This window comes from Schistocerca serialis, chromosome 1 (assembly GCF_023864345.2).
Source record: "Schistocerca serialis cubense isolate TAMUIC-IGC-003099 chromosome 1, iqSchSeri2.2, whole genome shotgun sequence".
NCBI classification, from domain to species: domain Eukaryota; kingdom Metazoa; phylum Arthropoda; class Insecta; order Orthoptera; family Acrididae; genus Schistocerca; species Schistocerca serialis.
The window spans coordinates 671,242,782-671,270,683 of NC_064638.1; positions in this window are offsets into that span (position 1 = coordinate 671,242,782).

The window sequence follows — 27,902 nt, forward strand, 5'->3', positions numbered from 1 at the left end:
TTCGTTTCTCCTAAAACTGGCCAAACGTTGTTCCAATATGTCCATTCCCATGCGTTTTTGATCCAGGGTAAAGAGTCGCGGCACCCATCTTGCAGATAATTTTTTCATTTCTAATTCTTCAGTTAAAATGTAATATACCTTTTCATATGACATCTGGCAAACGTGATCAATTTCACGCCCTTTCAATCGGCGATCCTCCATGAACATTTTGTGCACTTTTGCAATGATTTCTGTAGTATGACATCTACATACATAATCCGCAATCCACCATACGGTGCGTGGCGCAGGGTACCTCGAACCACAACTAACATCTTCTCTCCCTGTTCCACTCCCAAACAGAACCAGGGAAAAATGACTGCCTATATGCCTCTGTACGAGCCCTAATCTCTCTTATCTTTGTGGTCTTTCCGCGAAAAGCGATTCACGAAAAGAACTCCTCCTTTCCTCTAGAGACTCCCACCCGAGTTCCTGAAGCATTTCCGTACCACTTGCGTGATGATCAAACCTACCAGTAACAAATCTAGCAGCCCGCCTCTGAATTGCTTCTTATGTCCTCCCTCAATCCGAACTGATAGGGATTCCAAACGCTCGAGCAGTACTCAGGAATAGGTCGTATTAGTGTTTTATAAGCGGTCTCCTTTACAGACGAACCACATCTTCCCAAAATTCTACCAATGAACCGAAGACGACTATCCGCCTTCCTCACAATTGCCATTACATGCTTGTCCCACTTCACATCGCTCTGCAATGTTATGCCCAAATATTTAATCGACGTGACTGTGTCAAGCGCTGCACTATTAATGGAGAAGTCAAACATTACAGGATTCTATTTCCTATTCATCTGCATTAATTTACATGCATCTATATTTAGAGTTAGCTGCCATTCTTTACACCAATCACAAATTCTGCCCGAGTCATCTTGTATCCTCCTACAGTCACTCAACGAGGACACCTTGGCCACACATCTTGGCCAACCACAGCGCGGGTCATCACATAAGCTTTCCCTACCAAATTCAAATTCATTTGTCCACTAGGCAACAGATGAATATGAAGGAGCAGAGTCCCCCAGTGTTTTCTGGATATCGGCACGAATGTCCTTTGCTTTCATACTTTTCTTTACGAAGTACTTAATCACTGTTAGAATCTCTCTTTTTTCCATCTTCGCAAATCATTACGTGGGAACAACAGAGATACATCACCACCACAGCTCTCTCCCAAGAGCACTATAGTCGCACTCGTTTGCAGGCAACAGTCCAATGAATATCACGTGAACAACTCGTTGCGCTAGCGCTGACTTCTCTTGGTGATTCCGATAACTTTCCAAACTACCCTCGTATTTACCGTACGGATACCCAACTTCAGAATGATGTTCAGACTGTGAGCTGCAAGCAAGTCTCATGACTTGGGCTTATGCGCAGGTTCTAGTAAGGTGACGCAGATGCAGCGTTGAAACACAAGCAGTACTGTGCATTACAGTTGCAGACAGTAAACATGGGTCTGGACAAGATGGGCAGGGCTTTACTCCTAAAGCTGTTTAATCACAACAGCAGCAATAGTGCTACTGCTCTTCGCGAGTATCGATGCATCAAAGGAATACGGATGGGCCCTCTTTCAGCACTGTGGCTGAAGAACATGGTTCAGGATTTCGAATTAACTGGCGATTTGGGAATTGCTCCTAGGAGAGGCCGACTGCCAATTGCGCCACAAATTGTTGAAGAAGTCCCTGCTACCATGGCTGAGAATGCTGAACGTAACGTACAATCTTCAACGTGCAAGAGCTGTGTCACAACTGCCGAACATTCAACGGTCCGTCGATCGAGAAGTGCTGGGAACAGCTGTCAAATTATATCTCTACTAACTTTGCTTTACTCATAACCATTTGCCATGTGACGCCAACATTCGCATAGGCGTTATTCTTACGTTTCTTGCAAATGTTGAAGTTGACGACGTGTGGCTTTGTGGAGCCAGATGCGGCCTCCAATGAGCGGTGGAATCCTGTTGCAGGGCATTAATCAGCACTCCATCTTCAGGCCACGAGTGGCCTACCGGGACCATCCGAATGCCATGTCATCATCAGTGGAGGATGCGGATAGGAGGGACGTGGGGTCAGCACACTGCTCTCCCGGTCGTTATGATGGTATTCTTGACCGTAGCCGCTACTATTCGGTCGAGTAGCTCCTCAAATGGAATCACGAGGCTGAATGCACCCCGAAAAACGCAACAGCGCATGGCGGCCTGGATGGTCACCCATCCAACTGCCGACCACGCCCGACAGCGCTTAATTTCGGTGATCTCACGGGAATCGGTGTATCCACGGCGGCAAGGCCGTTGCCGGCATTAATCAGACATCATTCAATTAACAATCATTTATTTCCGAGAGCTTTACAATCACTCAGTCTTCTTCCAACCTAGCGTGGGTGGTGCTGAGCCCGCGTTGCACCTACGTGCAGGGTGTATGTCTGCACCAGTTGACGAATCTGCTGGTGTAGGCCAATGGCGTTGTCTTAGTCAGTGTTGCGGCCCCATCTTAAGAGGGTACGGCGATCAGCGCGTTGCTGCAATCTGATGTGTATGTAGACGGCTGTCGGAACCTCAGCGCTCTCGTTGGGTAAAGCTGACCTCAGACTCCGATCCAGAAATCTGCATGCTCTTTGCTAATGTTTGATTTCACGCAAAGTTTGCAGCCTGAAAGGTATTCTTGTGTCAGCGAGGGGTTTAAATTGTAATCCGTTGATCAACTCGAATGAGAATTTCCGCACATTGCAGGAGTCAGCTGTGTACGGCCGGCCGGCATTTAGAGATCGGACAAGTTTGCGCGACCTTGTGATGGTGAGGCGACGCCTCGTTTTTCTTCATTGCTATGTTTCCAGGACAGTCTTCAAACGGCTATGAATATCTGTGATGCTCTGGGTTTCCGTCAAAATAAACTCAATGACAGCTCACCGTTTGGAACGCACCTTCGTAGTAGACGCCATTTCGAAGGCTAGGTATAGAGCAACCACCTGTCGGAACTTCACGAAATTATAATCGCCCAGGCTGGAGTATTCCACGATGTCCCACAAAAAATTCCGCGTTTCTTTTCAACCTAAACTGACCGAGAAAAAATTATTGCAGTATTTATTGAACGCCCTTGAACCAGTGACTGGATTCGTGATTTCCTGTCAGAAAGGTCACAGTTCGTAGTAATAGACGGAAAGTCATCGAGTAAAACAGAAGTAATATCCGGCGTTCCCCAAGGAAGTGTTATAGGCTCTCTATTATTCCTGATCTATATAAACGACATACTTTGCAGATGATGCTGTCATTTACCGTCTTGTAAAGTCAAAAATGGTTCAAATGGCTCTGAGCAATATGGGACCTAACTGCTGAGGTCATCAGTCCCCTAGAACTTAGAACTACTCAAACCTAACTAACCTAAGGACATCACACACATCCATGCCCGAGGCAGGATTCAAACCTGCGACCGTAGCGGTCGCGCGGTTCCCAACTGTAGCGCCTAGAACCGCTCAGCCACTCCGGCCGGCTCTTGTAAAGTCATCAGAAGATCAAAAGGACTTGCAAAATGATTTAGGTGAGATATCTGTATGGTGCGAAAAGTGGCAATTGACCCTGAATAAAGGAAACTGTGAAGTTATTCACATGAGTCCTAAAAGAAATCGGCGAAATTTCCATTACGCGATAAGTCACACAAATCTGAACACTGTAAATTCAGCTAAAGGCTTAGGGATTACAATTACAAGTAACCTAAATTGGAACGATATCACAGATAATGTTGTGGGCAGAGCAAACCAAAGACTGTGATTCATTAGCAGCACAAATAGAAGGTGCAACAGGTCTACGAAAGAGACTGCTTATACCACGCTTGTCCGCCCTATTCTGGAGTACTGCTGTGCGGTGTGGGATCCGTATCAGGTGAGACTGACGGATGACATCGAAAAAGTACAAAGAAGGGCAGCTCGTTTTGTATTATCGCGAAGTAGGGGAGATAGTGTCACAGACATTATACATGAATTGGGGTGGCAATCATTAAAACAAAGGTCATTTTCGTTGCGACAGGATCTTCTCATGAAATTTCAATCACCAGTTTTCTCCTCCGATTGCGAAAACATTCTGTTGGCACCCACCTACATAGGTAGAAATGATAATCACGATAAAATAAGAGAAATCAGGGCTCGAACAGAAAAATTTAAGTGCTCGTTTTTCTCGCGTGCCGTTCGAGAGTGGCTCACTGAACCTTCTGCCAGGCACTTTGTGAATAGCAGAGTAATCACGTAGATGTAGACATATAGGATGTCCCAAGAAGATTGGTTGGTATTCAGGGTTATGACAGAAACGCTCATTTGGAGCGAATGGCTTCACATGGACATGTACCATATTCCGAGTGGTTTCCCCGACAAAACTCACTTCTTGCACGTTTGCTTTCAGGCTAGTGGCGCCCACTTGTGTGTCCAACCATCCAACCTCTTTGACGTTTTGTTTTAGCCCAACCCACCTCGTTGCTTTTGCCGTCCTTGCTCTGTGAACCTTCCTGCCATTAAACTAGTACGTTGTATGCGCAGTTGCGGATGGCACATTGTGAATGAAGTAGTGGGAGGGGTTGAGACTGTATCGATTAACTGTGTTTGTACACGCGCTAGCTAATATGTCACACGTCTACACTAACAAAGAATATGCAGACAGGGTGCATATTTCTGGGTTCTGCGAGGGGTGTGCTGCTGCTGTTGCCCAATAGTACCGTCGGCGCTTTCCGACACGTCAAATTCCTGATCGCAGAATATTTACGTATTTCAAGTACCGAATTTTCTTCAGAACGTGCAGAAATAGCAACAGATTGTTGAAATGGTGCAGCATAGTCCTACCGCCAGCATATGACGACTTTATGCGCGTATCAATGCTTCACGAACATACGTTGTAATGTTTACTAACTCATGTACACTGGGACACGTGTAAACCTTACAATGTATTGAATAATACAGAAAATAAATAACAATGTAGATTCATTGTGTTTTCTCTCAGAAACCATTCGGAATAGGGCAGATGTACACACCACGTTTCTTGCTACAAATGATCGTTCCTGTCCTTTCCCTGTATAGTGACCACTTCTCCAGAGACACCCTGTGTAACGTTTCCTAATGCACACTGCACATGGTCTGGCTCACTGACTGTAAGGGTTCAGGCTAATTGTGAGTGATAAAGGAAAATCATTATGTGAAGTGCACTCACTGACAACAACAACGTCTCTGCGAAGAAACATATTTCGGACAGAAACAAAATTGCAGAGTTTTGAAAAGAGGGAGCTTTCACCAATTGTTTTAATAAGAAAAAAGTATAAAGACGTCAGCAGTTCCGGAATATCTGCCAATATCGACGCTTTTCGGGTACCACTGCCTCATGATCAATTCCTTACGAGGAGTCCAGTGGACCTAATTCCGTGAAGAGCAAGTTTCCAAGCACGTGGGGGCACTCGATACTGTGCCAGAAAGCGGACAGTACCTTCTACGCATCGTTTTGCGTTGCTTGCGTCCGCTACAGGAGTGCCTAGAGGCAGTGTAGTCAGAGTGACTGGATACGGCGTGGCAGTCGCTCGGTTTCCTTTAAAAGAGCGGCCGTTACTGAGACCCAAAACTGGAGCCGCCGAGCAGGTCGGCTGAGCGGGCAAAGCAAAGCACAGCACAGGTTTCGTAATAACGGGCGCCAGCGGCCGTGAGCGGCGCCCCACGTGGGCGACTGCCGGTTCTTTCCCCGTACACTCCTTGTGCGCCAACGAGCTGAGGCCAGGCGAAACGGGGCGCCGGTCGAATAACAATGCATCCGCATGGCGCTGCAGAATACGAATGCATTCCTCTCCCCGCCTGCTTGCACAATTTTGGAAGTGACCTTTTCGTGAAAATTAAAAACTAGAGTAGTATGCGGGGTGGAAATTGTTTAAACCAACGAACTCTGGAAGTTGCACGGGACAGCGAAACAAATATTTTCCTGATATATTTTCCTGTGAGGATTTTTCAAACCGGTAGAGTGAGTTTTCTCTGGATGAATATTAAACTAACAAACTCTGGCAGATTGCAAGGGACAATGAAAACGCTTTTTCTAACGCGATTTCCTGTGCAGACAGAAAGTGACACACAAGTTTTAATTCTTTATTACTAAGAGACAACAGCATCAACGCAACATATTTGCTTTAATTACAGTGGACGTTCAAAAATGCCTGCATTGACCTGTAAGCGAAGTTTGCAAAATGGTTCAAATGGATCCGAGCATTATGGGACTTAACTTCTGAGGTCATCAGTCCCCTAAAACTTAAGACTACTTAAACCTAACTAACCTAAGGACATCACACACATCCATGCCCGAGGCATGATTCGAATCTGCGACCGTAGCGGTCGCGCGGTTCCAGACTTAAGCGCCTAGAACCGCTCGGCCACTTCGGCCGGACGGAGTTTACACCGGTGGGTCATATTCTGCCTAACACGATCAAACACAGCAGGAGTGTCCGCAATTCCTACTACTGCTGCTGCTGCTGCTGCTGCAATCTGGGCAACCGCACCCTCTTCCCATTCAGCAGCCGTTCTGTAAACAAGGTTGCACATGTCTCGCCACACAAACAAGTCAGAGGGGTCAAATCACGGAATCGAGTAGGCCATGATACACGGCCATCACTGCCAATCCACTTTTCTGCTAACGGCCATCACTGCCAATCCACTTTTCTGCAAACTGTCGGTTCAAGCACAGATGAACACGTAGAATCAAATGCACAGGACGGCTGAACGTGCCAGCGCCCGGTCATGGCTGGAACCATATGGGCTGTCTTGTAGTGAGTGGCACGTCATCCACCAACTCTGGAAATACTCTTGCGAGTAAATTGTAATAATGCCTGAAATTTAATGACGTAGGTAGTTGGTATGGACCAATTAAACAGTAACGAACAACATCTGCCCAGACATTCACGTACAACCGCAACTGAAAAGCGCGAATAAAGGTGGCATGTGGATTTATCTCATACAAACCATGTGAATTTTGATTCTTTAAGACCTCATCACGCCGGCCGGAGTGGCCGAGCGGTTCTAGGCGCTACAGTCTGGAACCGTGCGACCGCTACGGTACTGGTCCAAAGCACCACTGCGAAAGCTGCGCTCTGAGTGGATAGTCATCTGGTTCCAGGTTGTGCACACACTAGAAGTGAAATGGATTAACAACTGCTCTTTTCCTCAAAGGCCTCTTTGATTTCCCTGTACGCGGTGTTTACACTAAAGAACCAAAGTAACTGGTACAAATGGATAATATCGTTTAGGGACCCCACGAGCAAGCAAAAGTGCTGCAACATAACCAATGTCTGAAGTAGAGCTGGAGGGAATTCTCACCACGAATTCTGCAGAGTTATCCATAAGTACGCACGAGAACGAGGGGGTGGAGATCTCTTCTGAACAGCACGTTGCAAGTCATCCAAGATGTTCTCAATAATGTTCATGTCTAGGGAGTTTGGTAGCCAGCGGAAGTGTTTAAACTCAGAGGATTGTTCCTGGAGCCACTCTGTATCAATTCTGGACGTGTGGGATGTCGCACTGTCCTCCCGGAATTGACATGGATGGATGCACGTGATGAGACAGGATGCTTACGTACGTGTCAACTTTCACACGTGTTAACTGTCACAGTCGTATCCAGACGTGTCAGGGGTCCCATATTACTCCAACTGCACACGCTCCACACCATCACAGAGCCTCCACTGGCTTCAACAGTCTGCTGGTGACATACAGGGTCCATGGATTCACGAGGTCGTTTCCATACCCCTAAACGTCCATCCGCTCGATACAATTTGAAACGAGACTCATCCGACCAGGAAACATGTTTGCGGTCATCAACAGCCCAATGTCGGTGCTGACGCGCCCAGGCGAGGCGTAAAGCTTTGTGTCGTGCAGTCACACGAGTGGGCCGTCGGCAAGTCCATATCGGGATGTTTCGTTGAATGGTTCGCACGCTTAACTTGCTGATGGCCCAGCATTGAAATCTGCAGCAGTTTGCAGTGTCGGAGATTTGATGTTTTACCGGATTCGTGATACTCACGGTACACTCGTGGAATGGTCGTACGGGAAAAATCCCCGTTTCATCGCTACCGCAGAGATCCTGTGTCCCATCGCTCATGCACCGACTATAATACCACGATCAAACTCACTTAAATTTCGATAACGTGCCATTGTAGCAACAGTAACCGATCTAACAACTGCGGCAGACACTTGTCTTACATAGGCGTCATCGACCGCAGTGCTGTGTTCTGCCTGTTTGCGTCTCTCTGTAGTTGAATACGCATGCCTACACGAGTTTCTTTGGCGCTTCGGTGTATCTTTCGCCTAGTAAAATATGCCGCTACATTCTTATACTAGTCCTCGAACTATTCCTCATTTGCTTAGCTATTTTTCAGTTCCTGTCAATCTCATTTTTAAACGTTTGTGTTCCTCTTCGCCTGCTTAATATGCTGCATTTTTTAAAAATTTTATCCTTTCAACGATTAAATTCAGTATCTCTAGTGTTGTCCAAGGAGTCCTACCAGGCCATGTAGTTTTACCTATTTGATCCTCTACTGCCTTCACTTTTCATCTCTCGAAGCTACCCATTCTTCTTCTACTGTATTCCTTTCCTCAGTTCTAGTCAATCGTTATATAATGCTTCTTCTGAAACTCTAAGTAACCTCTGATTCTTTGGACTTATCCAGGCCCCATACCCTCAATTTCCTGCCTTTTTCCAATTTCTTCAGTTTTAATCTACCGTTCGTAACCAATACATTGTGACCAGAGTCAATATCTGTCCCTTCAATTTACAATCTGGCTCACAAATCTCTTTCTAACCATTATATACTCAATTTGAAACCACCCGGTGTCTCCAGGTCTCTTCCACACATACAACCTTTTTGTATGATTCTTAATGTGTTATCGGTGATTAATTTACGCTGCTTCCTCTCTCATTCCTTTCGCCCAGTCCACATTCACCCACTCTTCTTCCTTTTCTTCCTACTACCGAATTCCAGTCTCCCAACACGATTAAATCTTCGTTTCCGTCAACTATCTAAGTAATTTCATTTATCTCATCATACATTTGCTCAATCTCTCGTCATCTGCGGACCTAGTTGGCATGTAAACTTGCACTACTGTTTTTGAAGTCGGCTTCGTGTCTGTCTCTTCTACGATAATGTGTTCACTACGCTATTTGCAGTAGCTTACCCGCATTCCTGTTCACCTGACGAAATCCTGTTCCTCCTGCTACAGAATTTCACTAAATCCCACAATATCTGTTAAACCTATCCACTTTCGTTTTTAAATTTTCTAACCCACCTGCCTGATAAAGGGATCTAACACTCCACGCTCCGATCCGTAAAACGTCGTCATCAGGAGAAACAAAACTGACATCCTCCCGAGTAGTTCCCACCCGGAGATCCGAAGGGGCACTATCTTACCTCCAGAATATTTTACCCAAGAAGTCGCAATCATCATTTAACCATAGGTCACCATCATCATTTAACCATACAATAGAGCTGCATGTCCTCGGCAAAAATTACGGCTGCAGTTTCCCCTTGCTTTCAGCTGTTCGCAATACCAGCACATCAAGGTCGTCTTGGTTGAAGTAACAAGGCCAAATCAGTCAATCATCCAGACAGTTGCCCCTGCAACTACTAAAAAAGCAGCTGCCCCTCTTCAGGAACCACACGTTTGTCTGGTCTCTCAACAGATACCTCCCTCTTGTAGTTGTACCTACAGTACAGCTATCTGTATCGCTGAATCACGCAAACCACCCCACACACGGCAAGGTCCATGGTTCACAGGGGGACCTCTCGCTTATATCCCATAAACGTTCTACGAGACTAATGTCGGGCGATGTGGGTGGCCAAATAATTCGCTTGAATTGCCCAGAATGTTTTTCAACCCAATTGTGGTGGTTTAACATGTTTGGGAACATGAAGTCCATGAATGGCTGCAAATGGTCTCCAAGTAGCCAAACATGACCAGGCAAGTGTCTTTACAAATATTCCATCAACACAGATATCATCCCTCTCTCTTCTCTCACTATCAAGAGCAGCATGGAAACGATTAATAGAAACGTGTTAACTTCTGTACGTGAGCATTAACAAAGGATACTCCCTATGTATCACGTATCTTGTTTAGTGATGAAGCAAAATTTACCAATCATGGCCAGGTAAACCGCCGAAATATGTGCAACTAGTCTGTTGACAATCCCCGTTGGATTCGTCTCGTGGAATGTTAGCGCCCATGAAATGTAAACGTGTGGTGTATGATAATGAACCATCAGCTAATAGGTCCGTTTTCATAGACGGAAAACGGAATGCGAACACGTATCGCAGCCTCCTAACAGTCCATTCCCAAGGTTGCTAGAAGACATTCTGCTGTAAATTAGGAGGAACGCGTGGTACCAACATAATGGCTGTCCAGTCCATATTGTACGAAGTACTTCAGCAGGACTTTACGATTTGTTTCCAAATCGTTGGGTTGGACAAAGAGGACCTACATCTTGGTTGGACCATTCACCGGATTTGACGCCTTTAGACTTTTTTTTCTGTGAGGAAAGGTGACAGGTGCTGTCTACAACGACATACCAATGACATACAGCGACGTATTACTGCCGTCTGCTCGGACGTCCACGCTGAAATGTTAGCACGTGAGCAGCAGTCGTTCCACACCCGACTACAAGCGTGTATTGCCGCTGCCGGTGGTCATTTTGAATACAAACTGTAATGGTCAACTGTCTCGTTACTGGTCAAAATCCACATAACTGATGTATGCACTTGGTGGTGTTCTTAAGTGTGTACTACCACAGGTATCGTACGAGTGTCAGTGTGGGGACTTTTCAAAATAAGGTAACTCATAAACGACTCGCGTTAGAATCCTGCAACACCACTAACAAAGTGAAGGTAGGTTAGGTTAGAATGTCAATGTCAATAGGCGTCATCCCATTTAGAAAAGTATATGTTTGCACAATAATGCACTTCCTAAGAATTATTACAATCTGTTGATAGGCTAACAATACGAGCCCCTGACAATCAAAAATGGTTCATATGGCACTAAGCACTATGGGACATAACATCTGAGGTCATCAGTCCCCTAGAACTTAGAACTACTTAAACCTAACTAACCTAAGGTCATCACACACATCCATGCCCGAGGCAGGATTCGAACCTGCGACCGTAGCAGGCGCGCGGTTCCGGACTGAAGCGCCCAGAACCGCTCGGCCATAACGGCCGGCATCTGACTATCAAGTCATTCTGTGAAAACTGCAAGTCAATAGCACTTTCGATTCCGCAGTATCTGCGATGCAAGTTTTACGTATTTTCCTTGTATGTAAGTCGTCATTAGTAGATCCTTACTTTTGTTACATAATTAGAATGTTTAATGTTTTAAATTAAACAGAGTTACTGCCTCAGTGGCCTTTAGTTCTAAGACTGGTTTGATGCAGTTCTCCACGCCAGCCTATCCTTTGCAAGCCTCTTCAACACTAATTGAGTGCTGCAGCCCACATCCATTTAAACCTGCTTGCTAAATTTAAGTCATGGTCTCCGTCTACAATTCTTACGCTTCACAATTCTAGTTTGTGGCGAAAGTAGAGGCTGTAACATATGAGAAAAAGAGAGGCAAGCGAGTGTGCCGGTAGTTACCCCATTTCTCACTGCTATTAGCGCCAAGTCACAAAATATGGTACCATTATTTAAGGATGAAAATAAAATTTAAAGTTGCTTTTCCCAACTTTGTCAGTATATGCTTCAGTATATTAATGTTTAAGAAAAGTGTTAAATCTCAAGAGTGAGCAGAACAACATATTTCACTAAATCATCGTTTTAAATGAAAAACAAGTGGCACAAAATAATAAAGCTAGAAAGCCAAACACTGTTCAGAACGTGCAAATGTATATCACAATCAAATATTACGAGACTCAACTTGATCTGAGCAATAGTTTTGTCAAAATTTATGTTTTTCCGAAAAAATTGAAGGCGCTAAATATTAGACTCAAAGACGAAAATTCGTACGAAGCTTCAGTTTGATATAAGAACATTAACTATGTGACCCCATTAAGCTACCTCTAATAGTTTTCAAGTAACTGGCTGAAAACTAAATTTGGAACAAAAACGTCTTTATTTGTAATAGATTGAGTATCATTTACATTAATGACAGAAATTCTGATTACAACACTCGATTAGTCATTAAAATTAACCCGCCGCCCCCACAAGGTCCCTCCTCGCTACTCGGGGATGTGTTCAGCCATCCGGTTCCTTCTTTTAGTCAAGTTCTGCCAGACATTTCTTCTCTCTCCAGTTCCGTTCAGTACCGCTTCGTTGGTCATTCGATCTACCCATCTCATTATTAAAAAATAAGAAAATAGCTTTTGACATATGAAGACATGAAAACAACGCATCACGAACATCACCAAGCCAGTTACCATCTGTGCATTATTATCACAAAAGCCGTTTGTCATATATAAAAATCAACCTATTATTTATTTAAATCCTTCAATTTTCTTTGCAGTGGTTCAATTTTCTTACAAGAGCTAGTTGCAGAGAACATTCCGGCCCAACTGCAGTAACTCTTTTTGTGGCAAAAGGCCAACCTTCAAAATTTCAAATGGGAACGTGGTAAAAAAGGAATATTGTTGAATTGAGTATGTTGGCTCAATTGTGTTTGTTTTGACATTACAGTCTCGCCGTTATATTATATATCGTATTCACCATCAGCTGTACTACTTCTTATAATTTCCACAACTTAAATTTATACCTTACGCCGTTTTCAAGTGGCTGTTGTGCTGAAGACACAGCAGTTGTCAATTTTTACAAAATACATTCTTTTTCATTTTTATTAACGCTGACAAGTGTTTAGTTTTCAACTCCTTAACCACTTTTAGTATGGTGCAAATTAAAATTTGTACTGGCGATGGTGAACTTCTCATAAAACAAGATTGGCGTTACGCAGATGTACTCGTATAACGTAACTAAGAAAACATATCCAGCTGAAGTGAAGTAATAGAAGCGTGTAGTTTAGTCTCCTGCTACTGGATACAACGTCAGAAGCTATGGATATCGATAATTCTGTCCTACGATGTTGAAGTGCTTTGATGTTGGGTGGGAAACGTGGCGATAAGGCCGAAGCTGCCGAATTACATCCCTGAAGAGTCCAGAGTTTTCGCATTTTGCAGCCGTGTGCGCCAAATAATGTGCTGTGTAGCACAGCGTTATTCGGAACGTTCCGGTGTCCAAGAGAGGATCGTTTCGCATTTCGCACCAGTGGCAGTGTCCACATGCGTGCGCGAGCATTCTTTGCTGACCGATCCGCGGGTAGTTAAAATTTCTCCGCTGGAGCGCATTCTGGTCTGAGAACTCCTGTTACGCGGAAACCTGCCTAGTGCTGCTCGACGACTCGCCTCACCCCACCCCACCAGTCTTTTTTAGCCACTGCATTCCCACCTGCATTCGACTGCAGCGACCACGCCTGATCGCACGCAAGCGGGCTGAGGGACTCAAGTTCTGATCCGACGAAACCTATGTTCAAGGCACAAGTCACCTTGACCTATCTTGCTTTCTGTTGGCTGTAGGATTGTTTGGCTTATCACAAATCACTTGCAGCTCCATTAACCCATTAGCGCCGGAATTAATTTTTTCGTGATTTTTTTGATTTTTTAAAACAGTTATTATGTCTGTAAAAGGCATAAATTACACAACAGAGTTGTTTCGACGAAAGTCATTACCACCATTAGAGAGATATTTGATGTTGCCATATGGCAACACTAGGCGCTTTTCACTATACAAATTTATATGGATTACAACTTCAACTAAAATTAGTAGGTCATTGAAATTTCACGTATACAAGTTTTGTGCAAATTTATTATTCAGTCTTCATCATACATTTGATACTTTATAACACAGTACAATTAATAAACCTTGAACTCAGCATTATTTTACATGAAATGGAATAAAACAGTCAATACACAATCCCAGATTACACTTTGAACACACTGTTCTCACGATAGATTTACAGTCCTTGTGTGCACACCTTTTCTTCTTCTTTCTTTCTTTCTGTGTGTTGGACGAGGTGGTCAGTCTTATCAAACCTAATTGAATCTGATATGCGGCTGTCGGAACATGCCCTTGATGCAGATGGTCTTCCGGCTCCTTTTGGTATAGCTTGTGTCTTTGCAAGTACACTGTCTCTACTTCTCTCTTGAAATCAAGCTGAGAAATAGTTTGGTTTCTTACCTCAGATACAGATGGCTCTGGTATATTTGGACGTCGTGTAGCTGTTTTAGGTACAATTGGATCTTGTGGAGTACGCATTGATGGTGCCGGCGGTTTACAGTGCTCATAATCAATACCGATCCTTTCGTTATTTGGCATCCTTATTTCAGCATTAGCTCGTAGTTGACGAGAGGACAGGTTGTCTAATAATATGTAAAAATAAGAAATGAAATGGCAAATCATAATAAAGTCGGTATCAGTATACAAACAATGACAAACCAATGATAGGCATATTTACCCGCCAACATGTTCATTTCCCGAATCTTCATCTGTGTCTACATTCGGATCTGGGGGCTCAACAAACACATCACCTTCAATATCGTCATTATAAAGAATCTCCAGCTCTTCAGCAAGCGAGAAATCTTTTCTAAAACAAAAAAAGAAAATTCGTCCTTTTACTGAGTACAAGCGCCTAGCGTTGCCATATGGCAACACCGACGTTCAAACGGCCTAAGTGAACGTAATTTATTTCACAGCAAGCAGTAACCTCCAAAGAATATATATTTGAGTATTTAAAGCACAACCAAATTATATATCTTAAGTTACTGTGTAAAACATACTTACTCGAACTTGCACTCTATTTTTCTTCGTCATTCAGCAAACAACGACTTCCAACACTGCTTGCGCCGCAGAATTTAAATGTATTGTTAAAACTGTTGCATTGTAGTGATCTTTACAGTCTTGCGGAACGGAATCCAGTGCTGCCAACACTCTCGCCTCGTTGATGTTGTGGAATCAACGATTTTAAAAAAGAGTTACAAACGTAGCCATATGGCAACGAACGGTGCTAATGGGTTAAAGAAGACTGGGGGAGCAAGCAATCAACGGTTACTGTAGTCATATGTTCAGATGACGGAAAGAACATATACTAAACATCGTCGTTTACACTTGGTTCGTAATTGGTAAAGATACGTTCTTAATTGTTGCTGCAGATAACGGTTGGAGTGTAGTAAATTATGAGTACTTCATTCTGTGGACTATAAAATTAAAACAAGAGATGTGGCATTTATTTCAGTATTAATTTCGAGAGCTGGTGAATATATATCAAAAAATGTTTTGCTTCACCTCAGTTCCGAGAGTTCCGGGACCTGTACAGAAAATTAGAATAGAGATCAACATAAACATCGTTTCCGCCCTTTTTATTGCTCACGGAAACCACATATTGCATGTTGTACCACCATACAGCGAGACCTTCAGAGCTGGTGGTCCACATTGCTATACACACCGGTACCTCTAATACCCAGTAGCACGTCCTCTTGCGCTGATGCATGACGAATGCCTCGCCAATACGCTGCCGATATTGTTGCATCCGTCGGAGGATGTCATTCACGTACCGTACAGCAGTTACGGTGCCTTCCATGACAACCAGCGCCATATGTCGCCCCCTCCCCCCATTATGCCACCCCAAAACAGCAAGGAACCTCCACCTTGTCGCTCTCGCTGGACAGTGTGTCTAAGGCGTTCAGTCTGACTGGGTTGCCTCCAAACACATCTTCGACTATTGTATGCGACACTCATCGGTGAAGAGAACCTGATGCCAATCCTGAGCCTTCCATTCGGCATGTTGTCGAGCCCATCAATACCGCGCTGCATGGTGTCGTGGTTGCGAAGATGGACCTCTCCATGGACGTCGGGAGTGAAGTTGCGCATCATGCAGCCTATTGCGAACACGACGTCCTGTGGCTGCACGAAAAGCATTATTCAACATGGTGGCGTTGCTGTCAGGTTTCCTCCGAGCCATAATCTGTAGGTAGCAGTCATCCACTGCAGTAATAGCCCTTGGGCGGCCTGAACGAGGCATGTCAGCGACAGTTCCTGTTTCTCTGTATCTCCTCCATGTCCAAACATCGCCTTGGTTCACTCCGAGGCGCCTGGACACTTCCCTTGTTGAGAGCCCTTCCCGGCACAAAGTAACAATGCGGACGCGATCGAACCGCGGTATTGACCATCTAGGCATGGTTAAACTACAGACGAGGCGTGTACCTCCTTCCTGGTGGAATGACTGGAACTAATTGGCTGTCGGACCCCCTCCGTCTAACAGGCGCTGCTCATGCATGGTTGTTTACATATTTCGGCGGTTTTAGTGACATCTCTGAACAGTCAAAGGGACTGTGTCTTCAGGAGTTCTGGGAACCGGGGTGACGCAATTACTTTATTTTATGTGTGTATTATTTGTCAGTCTAGCACAGTGGTTCCCAACCTGGGGTAATCACCCCCTGAAGTGCGAAATGAAATTTTCTGAGGGGTAAAAAGTAAACGATTTGATTCTTTTTTCGTCACGAAACTAAATTATTTTCCAAAGATTGTTACTATTATCAAAAATTTGGAAGAATAATATTGATTATAAGTTATCAATAATTACTTTTTCTCACTTAGTAGCATTAATCCGGTGGAGGTTGCAGGTTCCTCATATAGTCCAACCATTCCACGCCTATGTTGCTCTTTGTACCGAACAATGCTGGTGATAAAAGTGAGACATAGACGTAACAAATGCCAAATATATCAAGAAAATATGTTCTCCAAGTTGTGGATAGTACCTGCAGTCGCCCAGAAATTGCTTCATTACTCGCTTCAAAACAGATAAATGAAGAAATTGACAGCACGATACAGCAGTAACTACGTAAGGCTGTACGCAGAATTATTATTATTATTAAAAAATGGTTCAAATGGCTCTGAGTACTGCGGGACTTAATATAGGAGGTCATCAGTCCCCTAGAACTTAGAACTATTTAAACCTAACTAACGTAAATATATCACACACATCCACGCCCGAGACAGGATTCGAACCTGCGACCATAGCAGTCGCGCGGTTCTCGACTGTAGCGCCTAGAACCGCTCGGCCACCATGGCCGGCTATTATTATTACTATGCTGGTTAGACACGAGGCACTAACAGCCTTACGTCGTCCAACTTGTGCGAAGCGTGTGTGTACCCTCAATGTGAACAGTTTTCTTATCTGAGAAGGGGTTGTAGGTAGCACTTGTGATGCACCGCAGATTGCTTCATCATTCATTCTAAACACACACACACACACACACACACACACACACACACACACACACACACACACACACACACACTCTGAATATTATTCATCTTTCACATCCTTCATCATCTTAAAAATAATCGTGTTCCAAAAAGTCTTTCATTCTACTGTAAAGACAGGAGTTAAAGTTGGTGATAAGATGTGGGTTGGAGTAGTGGGTCTTACTAGCTAATGTCTAACTGCACTCACTCAGGGGTAATGGTGTAAGAAAGATTGGGCAGCACTGGTCTAGCAGAACGCGGGCGAGCGTTAAAGTGGAAGAACATCACTTCATTCAGACTTCCTAGTCGCTGTTCTTGGATTGTGTGTGCAAGACGTGTCAGTCCTTGACAGCAAATGTCAGCGGTGATGGTTACACCTTGGGGAAGCAATTAGTAGCACACCACACCGTCGCTGTTCCATGTCTTTCATAGCATTATCGTTTGTGGATGCGCGCAAGTTTTTTTAAGGCGATTTGTTGCTTTGTTTGGCTCACCCACTCATCTCTTTTTCTTGAGTCAGCATAAAAACACTCCTTCCCGTCACCTGCAACGATACGAGATAGTAATGGTTGGTGGTGTTCACGAGCCAATTGATAACGAGCAATCTAAGATGCATATCTGGCCACGAGCTGATTTTTGTGATTTTAGCTTAGATCACGTGGTACACATACACCTCATTTTTGAAACTTCACCACTGCGGGCAGATGTGGCAACGGGGGTGGAATAATCACATTCATCACAGCTGCCAGTCCTAGGGTCCACTGACGTGGATCCTTCGTAGATTAATGCTTGTAAACGATCTTCATCAACCCCGAAAATCTTCCTGAATGTAGTGTTACTCATGTGAAGACTATTCCCCTTAAAACGAGAAACTATTTTCTTGCCGTGCTCTGTTCAGTGACATAACTCCACATATGGCGCAAATATTTCGGTCTTCTCTGTTGTCCTCCCCTCCACAGAATTCAAACAAAAAAAAATATGTCGCAGATGTTCCGATTTCTACACTTGTCACTCCATTTGCTAGCTTTCAGAAGTTTGTGTTTGTTGTTCAAAAATGGTTCAAATGGCTCTGAGCACTATGGGACTTAACATCTATGGTCACCAGCCCCCTAGAACTTAGAACTACTTAAACCTAACTAACCTAAGGACAGCACACAACACCCAGCCATCACGAGGCAGAGAAAATCCCTAACCCCGCCGGGAATCGAACCCGGGAACCCGGGCGTGGGAAGCGAGAACGCTACCGCACGACCACGAGATGCGGGCGTGTTTGTTGTTGATGTTGTTACTGTTATGGTCTTCAGTCCAAAGACTGGTTCATATGCTGCTATCCATGCTCTCTATTCTCCTCACGCCTCTTCGTCTCTGAGTAACTACTGCAACCTACATCTTTTTGACTCTACATAATGTATTCATCTCTTGGTGTCCCTCTGATTTTTACCCCGCACGCTTCCCTCCAATACTAAATTGGTGATCCCTTGATGTCTCAGAATGTGTCCCACCAAGCGGTACCTTCTTCTAATCAGTTTGTGCCACAAATTTCTGTTCTCCCCAATTCTATTCAGTACCTCCTCATTAATTACATTATCTAATCTTCAGCAATTTTCTGTAGCACCATATTTCGAAAGCTTCTACTCTCTTCTTGTCTAAACAGTTTATCGTCCAAGTTTCACTTCCATACATGGCTACACTCCATACAAATACTTTCAGAAACGACTTCCTGACACTTAAATCTGTACTCGGTGTTAACAAATTTCTCTTCTTCAGAAACCTTTTCCTTGTCATTGCCATTCTGCATTTTATACCCTCCCTACTTCGACCATTATCAGTTTTTTGCTTCCCAAATAGCAAAACTGACCTACTTTAAGTGTCTCACTTCCTAATCTAATTCCCTCAACATCAACTGATTTAATTCGACTACATTCCATTATCCTCGTTTTCCTTTTGTTGATGATCATTCTCATATCAAGATACTGTTCATTCCGCTCAACTGCTCTTCCAGCTCCTTTGCTGTCTCTGACCGAATTACAGTGACATCGGCAAACCTCGAAGTTTTTATTTATTCTCCCAGGGATTTAATTCCTACTCCTAATTTTTCTTGTGTTTTTTGTACTGCTTGCTCAGTGTACAGGTTGAATAACATCGTATAAAGACTCCAACCCTGTCTCACTCCCTGCTCAACCACTGCTTCCCTTTCATGCCCTTCGACTCATAGAAGTGCCATCTGGTTCTCGTACTTTACTCCTGCCACCCTTGGAATTTGAAAGAGTGTTTCTAGTCAATATTATCAAAAGCTTTCTGTAAGTCTACAAATGCTATAAACGCAGATTTGCCTTTCCTTAAATTATCTTCTATGAGAAGTTGTAGGGTCAGTATTTTCTCGCATGTTGCTACATTTCCATGGAACCCAAAGTTATCTTCCCTGTGGTCGGCTTCTACCAGTTTTTCCATTTGTCTGTAAAGAATTCGTGTTAGCATTTTGCAATCGTGACTTATTCAACTGATAGTTCGACCATTTTCACACCTGTCAGCACCAGCTTTCTTTGAAATTGGAATTATTATATTCTTCTGGAAGTCTGGCAGTATTTTGCCTGTCTCCCTTACACAGTGTTCACCAGATGGAAGAGATTTGTCATGGCTGGCTCTCCCAACGCTATCAGTAGTTCTAGTGGAATGTTGTGAACTTCAGGGGTCTTGTTTCAACAAAAGTATTTCAGAGCGTTGTCAAATTATTCACACAGTATCGTATCTTCCTTCTCATCTTCATCTACGTCCTCTTCCAGTTCCATAATATTGCCCTCAAGTGCATCGCCCTTGTATAGACCCTCTATATACTCTTCCCGCCTTGCTCCTTTCCCTTCTTTGCTTAGGACTGCTTTTGCATTTGAGCTCTTGATATTCATACAGGTGGTTCTCTTTTCTCCAAAGGTCTCTCTAATTTTCCTGTGGGCAGCATTTATTTCAGCCCTAGTGATACATACTTCTACATTCGTCTTCTAGCCACTCCTCGTTAGCCATTTTCCACTCCCTATCGATCTCATTTTTTTGACGTTTGTATTCCCTTTCGCCTGCTTCATTAACTGCATTTTTAAATTTTCTCCTTTCATCAATTACATTCATTATCTCTTGTGTTACCCGAGAATTTCTAATAGCCCTCGTCTTTTTACCTACTTGATCCTCTGCTGTCTTCACTATTTCATTTATCAAACCGTCCCATTCTTCGTCTATTGTATTCCTTTTCCCTGATGTTGTCAGTCGTTTCCTAATGCTCCCTCTGAAACACTCTACAACCTCTGGTTCTTTCAGCTTATCCAGGCTGATCTCCTTCAATTCCTGCCTTTTTGCAGTTTCTTCAGTTTTAATCTGCTGTTCATAACCAATAAATTGTGGTCATAGTCCACCCTGGAGGTGTCTTACAATGTAAAATCTGGTTCCGAAACCTCTGTCTTACAATGATATAATCAATCCGAAACCTCCCAGTGTTTTCCGACCTCTTCCACGATTCTTACAATTTAAAATCTGGTTCCGAAATCTCTGTCTTACCATTACATAAGCAATCTGAAACCTTCCAGTGTCTCTAGGCCTCTTCCACGATTCTTAAACCAAGTAAGCTATGATTAAATTATGCTCTGTTCAAAATTCTACCAGGCGGCTTCCTCTTTCATTCCTTTCCCCCACTCCATATTCATCCATTACTTTTCCTTCTCCTGCTTTTCCTACTATCGAATTCCAGTCCCCATTTTCGTCTCCCTAAAGTATCTGAATTATTTCTTTTATCTCACCATACATTTTCTCCATCTCCCCCTCATCTGCGGAGCTAGTTGGCATAGAAGCTTGCACTACTGTGGTGGATGTGGGCTTAGTCGCGCTGAATTTCCTACAAAAAGCCTGTAATTTTTCCGGTGGGACTAATGGTTTGGGTGTAGCGAGGAAGATAATATGAAAATTTTGCACATGGTATTTGAAAATGATGTGAATTTCATAAAACCCAGCCGCATGGCCAGCTCAATCACGCTCTATATACATTTAACGTTCTATTCTATACACAGTGTCCCACCTATCTTGATCACGCGAAGTAACTTCTCGTCGACAGGCGACAAAAAAAAAAAAGTTTCAATAAAATTATGTTCAGCTACGAGGGAGCCATTAATATGCATTACTGCCTTTCTTAAGACTGTTTGTTACGAAGATTTGAACAGCAATACAGCTTTTCTAAACAGTACGCTATATCTTTTATTCGGTAATCCACTTTCTGTTCTCAAGTCCTTTTCAAAAATGTACCACTATCGACCCACTATCCACCTAAAAATGATACTATTAGCATACAGCGCAAGTACCAGGGGTGATGTAACCAGTCCGCTTACCAGAGTCGACGGTAAATGAATGGGAACACGACATAAATGACAATGGCATCCAGTCAACAACCTTCGACTAAAGGTTTGTTTGCGTATGGTGTATAGCAACGAAAAGTAGGTAGTAACGTTACTTAGCTACGGAGAATGTAAGTTACCTGTTTAACACTAGATTACTAAACCCTCGGGAAATACACTGCAGTAACTCTCGTATTAATTTGGTATGGAACATACCACTGGAGAGCTACGAATCGTAACTAACAAATGCATAACCTATAAATTACGTCTTACCTTGAATAAAATTTGGATTAGTAATATTTACAAGGTTTAGCAGCAATGTAACATTTTCCCACGTTTAGTATTGTAGCGTTAAAAAGGGCATACCCTGGCTATTCGAAACAAAGGCAGTCATGATGGTTAATGTCCACCTGACAGCTAAACAATATTTGCTAGATACTTTTTTTTTATTTTAGCTTCTGGATAAAAGATTATTTGGGGTGGTCAAGGTAAATGAGATACCCTACACATAATCCGCAAAGTGAGAACTGGAAGTTGGAGGAAGATACTTTTCCTTGTACACAGACGTTTAAACAGCGTCATATGTCTCTGCCATTGGGCGTGGCGACATTCTGTCCCACCATACCTACGAAAGTACTTTTTCCCGATGAATTCCGGGGACAATACTTTAGCGTCGTACTTTAAACTCCGTACAAGGACTGAATTAAGTAAATAATTTTTGGAGAGATTGATAGCGAACTCAACATCGAGGTACCGGTACCTTTTTTCCTTTACAATACAAGCTTGAATGTTTCCAGGAGAAATGTAGGTAGGACTACTAATTTGATCTTTGCGGCGTCATGAGTCAAAAAGCCATGTAAAAAGCAGAAGTAGGGAAATAAAAAGTCAAATTTTAAGGATATGCAATGAAATAGGAGACAAGTAAAGCAGTCTCTGAGTCACCATAGAATATAGGCATAATGCTCAAATCACAAAAAAAAGAGATAACATGGTGAGAAGGTTTCAATGAATATCTTAAGTTTCTCCCCCTCAATGGAAGTTTACAGCTTTGAGGTCTGAGAGAAAGGTTTCGATAATATTGACTGAAATCTCTCTTGAAAATTATGACGGTAGCTATTTACAACTTGTACAGAAATCAGACGGCAGTTATGAGATTGAAAGGGCATGATAGGGAAGCAGTGGTTGAGTAAAGAGTGGGAGAGGATTGTAGCCTACCCTCGATGTCAGTCAGTCTGTACATTGAGCAAGCAGTAAAGGAAAATTTGGAGTAGAGATTGAGGTTGAGGGAGAAGAAATAGAAGCCTTGAAATTTGTCAGGCTCAGCAAAAGACTTGGAACGGTATGGGTAACGTCTTGAAAGGAAGATATAAGATAAACACCAACAAAAGCAAAACAAAGATAATGAAATGTTATCGAATTAAATCAGGTGTTGCTGGGGAAATCAGATAAGGAAGCGAGGCAGTAAATTTAGTAGAGGAGTTCTGCAACTTGGACAGCAAAATAACTGATTATGGTCCATGTAGGAAGCAAGTAAAATGTATAGCTACTGGCAATGACAAGAAAAGCGTTTCTGGAGAAGTGAAATTTGTTAATATCGAATATACATTTATGTTTCGGGAAGGCTTTCCTGAAATTATTTGTGTGGAAACGAAACACGGGCGATAAACAAATAGAGAATAGAAACTTTTGAAATGTATTGCTACAGGAGAATTTTGAAGATTGGATGGGTATATCACGTAGGTAATGACGAGGTGCTAAATCGGATTGGGGAGAAAAGAACATCCTGGCACAACATGAGTAGAAGAAGGGTTCGATTGATAGGACACATTCTGAAGCATCAAAAAATTATCAATATAGTGATGAAGGAAAGTGTGTGGGGGTAAAAATTGTAAAGTGAGATCTAGGCATGAATATGGTAAGCAGCTTCAAATGGATGACACCGAGAGGAAGAGGCTAGGCTACCGTGGAGAAATGCGTGAAATCAGCCTTCGGGCTGACGACGACGACGACGACGACGACGACGACGACAACAAGAAGAACAAGGTTTAAAACACTTGCTCGAATGAAAAGTAAAACCAGATACGCCACTTGGACGTCGAAGAGATAAGGAGCTGTCAAGGATGAGTGTTAATAGGGCAGAGGCACTAACAGGACATGGGCCACCAACAGAGGGACGTCGCAACAACAGTAGGGTGGATTCTCTCGCTTGAGTATAAGACCGGGAATTGACTAGGTATGCCCAGCAAAGGGCGAATGGTGAAAAAAAGATCGACATGTGGTCGTGGGCCCATTCAGCGTACCTAGCGTGGTCATAGAGGCCAGAGAGGGCCATTCCTTACTCCAAGCCTCCAAAAGCTGAAGACGCAAGGTGGATACCAGTAGCTTCTTTTGCTAACCGGCCTACAAGGAACGTTCCCTGGAATCGTTAGGTAACTTGTTGTCCAAAGGAATACAACGGAGGCGAGAAAGAAGATCATTTATGGCTGGAACTAACAGGTTTTGACGATAGCATTGGCTTGTGGCACACAGGCTGCTTAGAGAGTGTGAGGTATCTATTTTTGATATTTAAGGTAAGTGATGTGAGCATTATAATTTCATTCCATGTGTTCCATTTCATATTTATATACAGAAAATATTTCAAATAGTAGTTTTCAACAGTGTATATGTTACGCCACACAGGTTCTGAGTAGAGGCAGTGTGACCTTTGGTTGCTAGTAGCGTTGCCTTTGCTGTAGCATTCTAAGTGAGGCTGTGAGTGAGTTTGGCGTTAGCTAAGCTACTAATCGGATGGAAATATCTTGCAGCGGCACAGAGGTGAAGATACAGAGAAGCATCAATTGTGAATGATGATTTGGTAAAGATTAATTGGACAAATAAAGATTATGAGAACACTGTTGCTGCACTGTTTGCTTGCGCGCAGTTGTGTGTTTGAACAACGGCAGGTTTTGTGGAATTTTTCTATATTATTTTTGATTAGTCAGTTCTACCGTTCAGACGTGAGCAAGTCAAGTTACCAGTTCACATGTCTTTCACTCATTTACCGTTTTCAAAAATTAATTACTTGGCAGAGTATAAAATTTTTTATAAAGGATAAATTTTGTAAAGATGATTGTAGTAGTGAGTGAGTTTCAGATTTTGAAATGTAGTTTTCCAAAGATTTGTTTCCATTTAATTATTTAGTAAATTCAAATTCTAGCACTGTCTCCTCACGAAAGAATTTCATATTTTCTGTTTACGTGTGTCGCCGCATTGCACTCTGCACAACACAGTGACTGCAGTCGAGACACCGCCTCTTTAGAATAGTTGCACGTCCTTGTATTGCACTGCGCAAGGCTTTTCTTTCCTTTTACCTTGCTTACTGCTGCGCTGCATATTTTACGTTCATCACTTCGAACAGTACCAGGTTTCCGTTGCCAGAGGTAAGCCGTGTTAAATATGTTAGGGCCCTTTTTGCATTACAATGGAGATGGATAAAACATGCACAGTTCAATTTGCTTTTCAAAATTATTATCAGATTCAATTTAGGTAACGTTCACCTCATATTACATCTTTCATGCAGACAGTTTTATTCTCAGAGTGCAGTGTTACTTGTGTATTACTCAGTGTCCATTATTTTGCAAGCCGGATAGTGTTCCCGCAGCTACGCCGCTTGCATTGTTCAGAGAAACAACACAGACATACACGAATATAAGGGACAGCAGTTCGGTTTACTACAGTTTCAGTTCAGTTCTCAAGATATGGGCCTCCATAGCTGAATGGTCACTGCTCTCTGTAGGTGGAAAAAAAAAAAGCCATCCATCATCAAGTCACCGGCGTCGACCCGACGGGAGACTGTAAATGGCTCTGAGCACTATGGGACTTAACATCTGAGGTTATCAGTACCCTAGAACTTAGAACTACTTAAACCTGTCTAACCTAAGGCACACATCCATGCCCGAGACAGGATTCGAACCTGTGACCGTAGCAGTCGCGCGGTTCCGGACTGAAGCGCATAGAACTGCTCGCCCACCACGGCCGGCCGGGAGGCTGTAACTACACGCACATTTCATTTCAGTTCACAAGATTAAACATACAAAAGTTACAAGCGTTATTACAGATTATGAAGGCAGTTGTGAGACGAAAAATTAGCGAATACTGCACACTTCAGCCCCTGGACAAAATATTGGTTTAAATTTAATGTAAAAAGAAGAAACACTCTTCCTCATATTGTGACACTCCGAAGTAGATGTGTAGGAAGACAACAGATTTTTTTCCCCCTTCTATGTAGGACCACTCCCACTATGAAACTAAACTTACGTAGTCGCAGAAACGTGCATCTGGAACTCAGCACTGTTTTGAAGTGAAACCTGTCAGATGGAGGAAACAAAGCATTTGAAATGTTGTGTTACGACTTTGCAACACCAAAGTACGAAAGGAAGTGGTATTTTCTAAGAGGGGAAAAACGTCAGGCGAGACTGTCCCTGTTTTAGGAAGACGTAATAAGATATCCAGAATTACTCCAACTGGTAGCCTGTAGAAACAAAAGCTGCAGAGTCGTACTGCAGTTGGATTATGTGCATAGATACCAAGAGACAAATAGGACAGAAAGAAGTAGCAGCCTAGATCAAATAATTCGAAAGGCTTTTGACTAGGACAAAACTGAAATAATGGAACAGCTACTTCGCTCGCACGCATCTAAGGCCGCGAAGCATGCGCTTGGGCCCACACGAGAAAGGTAGAGAGGGTGGGGGGAATAACGTGGAGAGGGGGGAGGGGGGGGGGCGAGAGGAGTACGCGTGCGCTTAAAGGGAGCGCGAACAATTACTGCTGATGTGTCAGGGGAGCTGAGTCACTCCGCGGGATATCAAATGAAGGCGGGTCGCTGACTTCGGCTTCTGCCGTGACCTACTACAGAACTGCACAGCGCCGTCCGCGTGAAAATGCAACAAGTAATACGCGTAAGATAAATGTGATTTTTGAATGCAAGGTATAATTCAATGAAGAAACTGGCATTAAAATACAAATATAACAACACGTACAATCATCAGTCATCTCCAGGACCGATTTATAGGGCCTTACCACCCTCATATTCATATAAAGTCTGTTCTGAATAATACCGCTACCAATTATCACGAGAAACAGTTACTTGAAAATTAGTATGACTTTAGTATTTACATCACTGGCACTATGTCTACCCTTTTTTATTTTTTGATGCAATGTATGTAAAAAGTGAGTAGTTTTACCTGTGGTTAATAAACAACACCAATAATTATGTCGTCCACGGTGGCTCGCTTGTTAAGGACTGCGACTGTTTCGGTACAAGAATTATTGGCGTACTGCTACAGTCACTTTCACTCTTATTTTACACAATACTACGTGTTTCGATGATCATGCTGTGATCTTACGGTATTTTTACATGTTTGAGAGAGCTCTGCGCCGGCCGTGTGGCCGTGCGGTTCTAGACACTTCAGTCTGGAACCGCGTGACCGCTACGGTGGCAGGTTCGAATCCTGCCTCAGGCATGGTTGTGTGTGATGTCCTTAGGTTAGTTAGGTTTAAATCGTTCTAAGTTCTAGGCGACTTATGACCTCAGAAGTTAAGTCGCATAGTGCTCAGAGCCATTTGAACCATTTTTTGAGAGATCTGTGGCAGGGAGGTCGTGCGTCGTCTTGCACTGCTGGACACACCTCAACATTATTAACAGCACCGAAAGGATTTCTACACATTTCCATACGTATGTGGAAGCTGTACTGACTGAATATCTGGGCGAATAAGATTGCTGTATGCTGTAAAAGTCATCTCCATATGTTTGTCACTGGACTATAGATTTTCCGATGTTATACTGTAATTACAGTTCACACACTTTCGATTTCGTACGTCTGGAAGTATATATGGCAAGAGCTGCTTCAAATACATTAAGATATGTTAATGTTATGGATCATAATTCTAAATATTATTACAATAATGTGAAGTTAATTTAACTGAAAAATACTAAAAAATGCCGAAGTAAGTTATTTGAATCTGCTTACTTTGGCAAGTTTACGTTATTGCCGTCCTGAACTTTATTTACAAACATTATTTTGTGAAAATTACAAATAACGGTAAGCTATATAATTGCTGTTTACATTTCGCTGTTACCACATTAATATATCTGAAAAAAAAAACTTTTAAAGAAATTGAACTGAATTCAGTTTTTCATTTAATTGTTGCTGTCCAATCTCCTTTCTGTGTGTGAAAATCTCAAGTTG